General features: G+C 39.0%; 1 non-coding gene across 1 annotated transcript; it reads left to right on the top strand.

Annotated features, from left to right (window-relative positions):
- The first annotated feature begins 2,262 nt into the window (after positions 1–2,262).
- LOC120310528 lies at positions 2,263–2,367 on the top strand. Its single transcript, XR_005557381.1, has one exon. It is a non-coding gene; the product is annotated as a U6 spliceosomal RNA (small nuclear RNA).
- The last annotated feature ends 6,442 nt before the right edge of the window (positions 2,368–8,809 follow it).

The raw sequence follows: 8,809 nt of genomic DNA, 5'->3' as shown, positions 1-8,809 counted from the left end.
GCTTCGTCTCAGTTTCCCTGAGGCTGCTCAACCAGGATGGAGGGCTCCACGATGCCTCAACCCAGGAGCACTGCCTCTCCATCCTCCAGTTATGGCTGCCACAAATCCTCCAAACAGGAGGCGGCAGGCAAGCCCAAATGTAAGGCTAAGACCATGCTCAAGAAGTCTTCCAAGTTGGCGGAAAAGCAAGCCAGCCGTAGGCACCAGGCTCTGGAGAAGGAGTTCTCCAGAGCACAGAGGCAGGCCGGATTAGAGGCGGATCAAATGGCGTGTGGTCCCCCACAGGGACGCCTGTCAATGCTCAGCTCTCCTTCCGCATTGGTTCAACACACAACAACAGCTCCAGGTTCAGCCCCAGAGGCCACCTTCACTCCTACAGCTGCAGGACTCAAACCCATTGGTGGATTCTCCATCTCCGTACAGAGAAAAGGCATTCAGGTAAGACAATGCCCCTTCTTACACTCTTCTCCTGCCTTGAGCTCTATTGCCCAATGGGTTTTCTTTTCAGAGATTGCGCATACAAGGAATTTCACATGTAAATTAAATGATTTACTGCTATATAGACACAAGGATCTCATTTCAAGACTTAGAGAAATGACTTTGGTTAATGATAGCAATGAAGCCAAACATTATTGTATGAAGAGGCATATGAGCTAGAATTGCTGAACTGAACAATTCAAATAGGTATTAGGCTGTAATGAGTGGCAATTATAAAGACCAAACTATGGTGTTCCTAACTGCTGTAAGCTGCTCAGAGTCGTGAATTTAAGATAGGTTGCAATATAAATTGAAGTTATAAATAAAAGTAAATTAAAAAGAAAAGAAGAAAGTAATGATATTCTACACAATGGAAAATTATTTTTTCTCTTTGACTGCAGTTCCATGATTACAGTATTCTAAATCTTTTAGCAGTCATGCTAATAGTTATCCATGACTTCCTTACAGATCAAGTCATTGAAAGAGTTGTAAAATAAGAGGTTGCAAATGTTTTTGGGCCAAGAACCTGGAAGTTGCAGAAGGCTATTTAGACTGGATTAATTTTTTTGCATTAGAACCTCCTGAAATATTGACCCTGTCTGCCTGCCTGCCTGCTTGCCTGCCTCCCTCTCTTTCTCCCCTTTTTACAATAACAACTACGCACTGCCCAGTCACTTCTGTGAGCTGGGCAGTTACATAAATTTAGATAAACAATAAACAAACTAACAAATTAAAAACATGTTCTAACAGTGGCATCAGAGAGACTCCTGCAGTTCTTTGGATCTGTAGTCGTCATGCCTATAAGAATGACAAATGAAACCAAACTACCTAGTTGTATTCTTTTCTCTACAGGTTTTACAAGAGCAAAAAGAGGTAAAAAAATCTCATAAAGATCACAACTTTCTCATACTTCTTTGCTAGTTGGTTCATGTTCTCAACTCAGTTTTAAGCAAGAGCCATGGTTACTAATGTAACAGCAGTCAGAAACATTTGAGTTTTTTGCTAATTTTCAGTTTTTACTCACCAATTTCTTCTAGACTGGATCAAAACAATTTGGGAGATTTCTTTAAGCTCTCCCAATGGAACCAAAGGTAAACAAAAGCTATTACCCACTTCAAAGGATGGAGAAAGTCTGTCTAAATAGTTGCCAAAGAAATTGAAAAGCTACAAATCTAAATCGTACTCTTAAGACAGGTCTAATAAATCCAGGTCCCTGTAGAGCAGAAGTTCTAAATGAGGGGGAAAAAACACAATTCTTTATACTGGGTGGAAAAAACATGAATAAGACCCTTCAGCAGAAGAAATGGGAGGCAAAAAAGAGATTATATGTGGAGCAAGGGGTTGGGGATTGGTTGACATATAGTAATGGTAGAGAAGAGAAGGTGGAAAACAGCAAGTGGGGCATAATATTGAGAAGGGGAAAGCAGACACAGGCATCATGTAGAGAATATTGGAAAGATGTAGTAAAAAGTAGCAGTAGGCTATGGAAGAGGAAAATAAAGATGGAGATGGGGAAAACTGGGGAGCATAAAAGACCTGTGAGAACATCAGCATAACAGACACCCTGCCAATCCATTTTTTGTACTTGCATCTTGCAGTTAAAGGGTCAGCCTCCCCCACACTGATTCATACTATGTCAGAAGAACTGCTCTGCTATGATTAGCAATTGTATTATGTACTTCACTGAAGCATAGAATAGAATAACCTTTGGTTGATGGATGCGGCAAGCTGTCATGCAGAATTGTGCATTGTCAGTGTTAAAAAGATCTTCAGGAACAGGTTTCCACTTGCATTGGCAGAGTATATATTAAAATTGAAACAATACAGAGAAGATTAGCATAATCCCTTTGTAAGGAAGGCATTCAAATTTCTGAAGTGTCATTCGTTCGTTCATTCATTCATTCATTCATTCATTCAATTCATTTATTTATTTGGGATGACTTTGAACAGCCTTCAAGATTCAGATGTCTCATAATACTACTCTTTCAGCTCTTAAGCCTTTCCTTTTTTTAAATTGTAATTTTATTAAAAACTACACTTATAAGAGAAAATAAAAATTTAAAAAGAAAAGTTTAAAAAGAAAATGGAAGGTGCAGAAAAAAGTGGGAAAAATAATATAGTAAATAAAAAGAAAATAAATATATAAAGAAATTAGTTTTCCCTTCTTCAAGACAAGAATAAAGAATTTTAGTATCACATTTTCTTAAAATACAACAAATGATCTCTTCTTCCCATATCTCATTTCTTATCTATAAACAAATCCTTAAAAACTCCTCATTTAATTCTGATCAGCAAAAGTCCATTAAGCAGAGATAAGAACATATGTATTTTAAACTTGATCAAATTAAACTTTATATTCCTTCCTTTTATTTTAACCGTTTTGATCTTTTGTCCCTTAAAACTTGATTTATTTTCATTTTTTCATTATCCCTTCTCACAAAATTCTTCAAAGCTTTAGCCAGCCTCTTTTGTAAATTCAATGTAGAAAAATTACTCAGGTCACTCTCTTTACTGTTATTTGTACTGTATATTCCTTTTAGTTGTTAAGACATCAGCCAATTTATATGTCCAGTGTCGCATCTTTTTCCATATCACTCTATCATTTTAAAATCCATTTTCAGATAGATTTTTTTCTTGGCCAGTAATACATGTTCATCTTCCATAACATATTTTATCATTTGTTGTATTTTAAGAGACAGTGATTATTTATCTACAGATTATCTATAAAGGGACACTCTTAAATTTAACTTCTGGGTCCTTTGTTTGAAAATATCCTTCAATATGTCTAATGTTAAAATATTTTACTCCGTTCTGTATTAGGAATGTTAAGTGATCTTCTCCTTTAATTGTTTCTTCTTGTTCCCTCTAAGTTCCATGTTATCATGCTTTTTAAAAGGATTTCAGAACAACAGCTTTCCTCATGGGAAGAATTCTTATAATTAATTTCAAAACCTTATTTCAAATCTATCTGGATCTTTAATCCAAAATCAACTTTCCAAAATCAAACTTCTAATCAATCCTTTTCTTTAGCCTTTTAATCCTTTTTTGGATATACAAACAATTGAAAATGTTCTTCCAAATTATATTACGAATGAATGGATATAACATAATTTGTTATAAACATAATAATGGATATAACATAATGGATATAACATATTATATAACATAATGGATATAACATATTATATAACATAATGGATATAACATAATAATGGATATAATATAATAGATATAACATAACTGTCAGGGCCCACTTAAATACCTCATCCTAAGAAAGTAGAACTCTTGGAAACGGTTTCTTCCAAAAGGAGCTTTTATTAGGAGAAGCTGATAGCAGGCATAATAGACAGGATCTGAGGGTTTCCCGCCAGATCGGTAGGTAAAAAGTATCCCAAGCATAACCCCACCCCATAGTTCATCCGGTCAGTTCAAACAGGTCAATCCCAAGGTCTTAAGTTCGTTGTGGGAAAAAGGAGATAACATCAGGCCGTCTCCTGGCTGCAGCGATGTTTAGGCGGCACTTCGTACCTTCCCTTGGAAATGCGGAGATAAAACAGTTGCCGGAGGTACATTTCATTCTCCTCCCCCCTTTACTAGCTGACAACAGGGGAAAGAAGGTTCACAGAGGAAGAAATGCAGAAACAGCAAAGTGTTAACATTATAACGATAGAGGAAAACAAGGCAATAACCCTCAAGCGCTTCCGTCCTCCCCTCCAGGAGTATGGCAGAACCCAGGGAGAGAAGAGAATGCGGTTCGGGTTTAGAAAGAAAAGGGAAAGGGAAAGAAAAGGGAAAGGCCCTTTAGAATATGGGTTCTGACAATAACAGGAAAGGTAAGGCTCAGAATGAAATAAGACTCGCAACAAATGTCAAAATTTTTTTAAAAAAACTTCTTTCAACATGTGAAATGCAAGAAAAAGTCAAGGAAGCAATCTATCCATGAGTGGGAGAAGATGGCAAGGAAGTGATGGGCAGCAGGAAAAAAGCAGAGCTGCTTAATTCATTCTTTTTATCTGTCTTCATGCAAAAAGAAAAGGCCCAGCCTACGAAAAACAGAACTGTAAAACATAGACTAGGAATAGTAATAGAAATTTAAAAAGGCAAAAATGTGGCAAGAGAACATCTGTCCACCCTAGACAAGTTCAAATCACCAGGATCAGATGGATTACATCCCAGAGTTCTGAAGGAACTGGCAGACGTGAACCATATCTTTCATATCTTTCAAAGATCCTAGAGCACTGGGGAACTACCAGAGGACTGGAAAAGAGCTGATGTGGTTCCTATCTTCAAAAAAAGGGGGAAAAATGATCCAGGAAACTATAGACCAATCAGCCTGACATCAATACCTGGGAAGATCCTGGAAAAGATAATCAAGCAATAGATCTGCGAACACCTAGAAGCAAGCAAAATTATAACCAGAAGCCAACATGAGTTTGTCAAAAACAGATCATGCCAAAAAAATCTTTATTTTATTCTTTGACAAAGTGACTAAATTAGTGAACAAGCAAAATACTCTGGACATAGTATATAATAATAATAAGAAGAAAAAGAAGAAGGAGGAGGAGGAGAAGATGAGGAGGAGGAGGAGGAGTCTGGATGAGGAAGATTACTACAAATACTTGGGTATCCTTCAAGCTGACAACATCAAGCACACTGGTCAAGAAAAAGATTAGAGGTGAATACATCAAGAGAGTGAAGAAGATCTTAAAGTCCAAACTCAATGGAGGAAATACCATAAAGGCAATCAACACCTGGGCAATCCAGTCATTAGGTACACAGCTGGAATAGTGGACTGGACTCAAGCAGAACTAAAAGCAATGGATAGGCAGACCAGAAAAATAATGACAATGAATCATGCCCTTCATCCACGCAGTGACATTGATAGACTTTATCTACCAAGGCAAATAGGTGGGCGTGGAATGCTACAAGTACATCAGATGGTTGAAGAAGAAAAAATGGCTTTGGAAGAATATCTGAAGAACAATGATGAAGATGCACTGAAATTAGTATATCAGGAAGGCTTACTGACTACTGGAGAGACCAAACTGGCCTACAAGAAAGACCAAATGAAGAACAGAATAGAGGCATGGGAAGACAAAGCACTACATGGCCAATACATTAAAAAAATAGCTGGGAAAGCAGATATTAACAAGACCTGGCAATGGCTAAGAGCAGGGAAATTGAAGAAAGAGACCGAGGGACTAATTCTGGCTGCACAAGACCAAGCCTTAAGGACAAATGCATATAAAGTCAAAATTGAGAAGACAGCAACAGACAGTAAGTGCCGCCTATGCAAAGAAGCTGAAGAAACAGTGGACCACCTGGTAAGCTGTTGCAAGAAGATTGCACAGACTGACTACAAGCAGCGGCCTGACAAAGTAGCAACAATGGTGCATTGGAAGATCTGCAAAAAATATCATTTGCCTGTAAGCAAAAACTGGTGGATCATAAAATAGAGAAAGTCATAGAAAATGATAAAATTAAACTGCTCTGGGACTTCAGAATTCAAACAGACAAGCACCTGCAACATAACACCCCAGACTTAACAATTGTCGCTAAGAAAGACAAAAAAGTCTGGATAGTGGATGTGGCAGTGCCTGGAGATAGCAGAATAGAAGAGAAAGAACTGGAGAAGATAACAAAATACAAAGACCTACAAATAGAAATAGAAAGACTGTGGCAAAAGCAAGCAAGGGTAGGACCAATAGTAATAGGCTCCTTGGGTGCAATCCCAAAACAACTGGAGCAACACTTGAACACCATTGGCATTGACAAATTCGCTATTAGTCAATTGCAAAAGGCGGCCTTATTAGGAACTGCTTCCATCCTGCGACGATACTGTAATACCATCAAACATCCACATCTGCCTATCCCAGGTCCTGGGTAAGGACTCGATAGGTAGACAAAATGCCAAATCCAGTCTGAACATCTGGCTGACTGTGCGATGATCCAATAATAATAATAATTTTTATTTTGCGGTCACAGACCAAAATGCAAGTGCAACAAAAGAAAACACAAGAAAAATATAATCACAAACAATTAACACCAGAAGCCAACATTCTCCTCTAATAGTTACAGCTCTTCAAAGAAATTTAGAAACCTGAGAAGTAATATAGGAGGAGCCATCCCCTAGACAATATAAGACCAAATTACTAACATTAGAACCAGAGGGATCAATTCCAAGGAGAGACAATAATTTAATTCTGGCTGTGTTATACATAGGGCAGTATGATAAGACATGCTCCACAGTTTCAACTACAGTCTTATCACAAGGGCATAGTCGCTCACTAAACGGGAGCCTCTTGAATCGCCCATCGAGTAGTGCTGAGGGCAAGACATTGAAACGGGCTAGAGAAAAGACTCTTCTATACTTGGGGATGGTTAGAGTATAGAAATATGAAGCCAGCCTCAATCCATAATTATTAGAATGGCTGAAGATCAAAGGGAAGCAGGTTTTGTTGGCTCTAGCTCTTATGAGACCATAACCTCCCAGAGCACCCCCCATAAAACCTAGCAAGTGGAGTTTCTTTGTCAGTTCCCTCTCCCAACAAGAAGTATGAGAGTCAGCAAACACTAGAGAGAGGTAGCTACCAGGGACTGCTGAAAAGAGCACCCGAAACCACCATTTAAAGGTGTTAATCATGCCATACATTCGACTGAACAAATGCCCAGTTCCAGGTATATCGAAGCAAATCCAACACAGGGAGGGAGACCCAGAAGTTTCCTAAGAAAAACAGCCTGGGTTCTTTCAATACAATCTTTGAAGCCTCGTATCCATATGGAATTCCATAAAGAGTTTGAGCCAGGGTTTTGGCTTTATATATACGCAGAGCAGAAGGAGTAAACTGGCCTCCTTGAGTAAAAAAGAATCTTATAATCTGCTGATGACTACAGGAGGCCGAATTCAGCACCTGGGTTCGATGTTTAGTCCAAGCACCAGTATTCTGAAATTGAATACCTAAATACTTAAAATGGAAAACCTGCCTAACAACATTACCATTGATAGCCCATTTGTATGATTTCCGTGCTCTAGAGAACACCAATACTTTGGATTTGTCATAATTAATAGACAAATGGTTCTCAGCACAGTAGGACCCAAATGCAGAAAGTAATCTTTTTAGACCGAGCCTTGATTGTGATAGAAGGACCGCGTCGTCAGCATAAAGAAGAAGCGGAATCTTCATATTTAACAACTTTGGGGCATAGGACTCAATGCGTGCAATGTAAGAGGCCAGGTCGGATAAGAATAAATTAAACAGAAGAGGGGCCAGGACACAACCCTGTCTAACTCCGCTCTCAATCAAGATAGGATTTGAAAGTTCTCCCTGCAAGCCTCACCTAACCTGGTTAGAGGCCTGATTATACAAAGATCTAATTAGGAACAAAAGACGTCTGTCAATAGAACTTTTGTGCTAGGGACTGAGTCAAACGCTGCCTTTAAATCAATAAAAGCAGTAAAGAGTTTGCCACCTGGTGTAATAGCGTATTTGTCAACCAGGTGTGCTAAGACAAAACAGTGGTCCAATGTGGCACAGCCTGCTTTAAACCCAATCTGCTCTGCACCAATATTGTTAGACTCCTCAACCCAAATGAGGAGTCTATGTTGAAGATATTTAGCATACAATTTCCCAATGATGGAAAGCAGGCTTATAGGGCGATAATCGGCAGGGTTGTTCCTGTTTCCTCATTTAAAAACTGGAATAATAATTGCTAGACTCTAAGACAGTGGTTCTCAACCTGTGGGTCGGGACCCCATTTGGGGTCGAACGACCATTTCACGGGGGTCACCAAACAAGGCTGTCTGCCATTTTTTTCCCCTTTTCTTTGGCCACACCCCTGGCACCCGGTGATGTATAAGTGGTTGGGGGTCACCACAACATGGGGAACTGTATTATGGGGTCGCGGCATTAGAAAGGTTGAGAACCACTGCTCTAAGAGATAGGAATCCTACCAGAGGAATTAATATGGGTGAAAAGTGTTGCCAATAGAGGAATTCACCACTTGGGATTGGATTTTAACAAAATGGGGGGTATAGCATCAGGGCCAGGGGCTTTGCCTGACTTAAGTTCTGAGATAAGCTCAGCGATTTCAGCATGAGTCACGGGTTGCCATATAGGAATTGCAAGAGGCAGTTGTGATCCAAGCTCGGTCGAAATTATTGAAGCCTGAAAAATTGACAAAAAATGATTTTCCCAATCTCTGTTAGAAATACAGCAGAGAGGGAGTTCTTGGTAACCAGGGAGAGAGCTGGAAACAATTTGTCAAAATAATTGGGTGTTTTTCTGCTGGATAGAGAAGAGAAGTAAATCCCACTTCTCTCTCTTTTTAGCCC

Source organism: Crotalus tigris, unplaced genomic scaffold, assembly GCF_016545835.1.
Source record: "Crotalus tigris isolate CLP2741 ecotype Arizona unplaced genomic scaffold, ASM1654583v1 scf7180000018217.1405312, whole genome shotgun sequence".
NCBI lineage: Eukaryota > Metazoa > Chordata > Lepidosauria > Squamata > Viperidae > Crotalus > Crotalus tigris.
The sequence above is the reverse complement of the archived record's forward strand: the minus strand, read 5'-3'. Positions and strand labels throughout refer to the sequence as shown.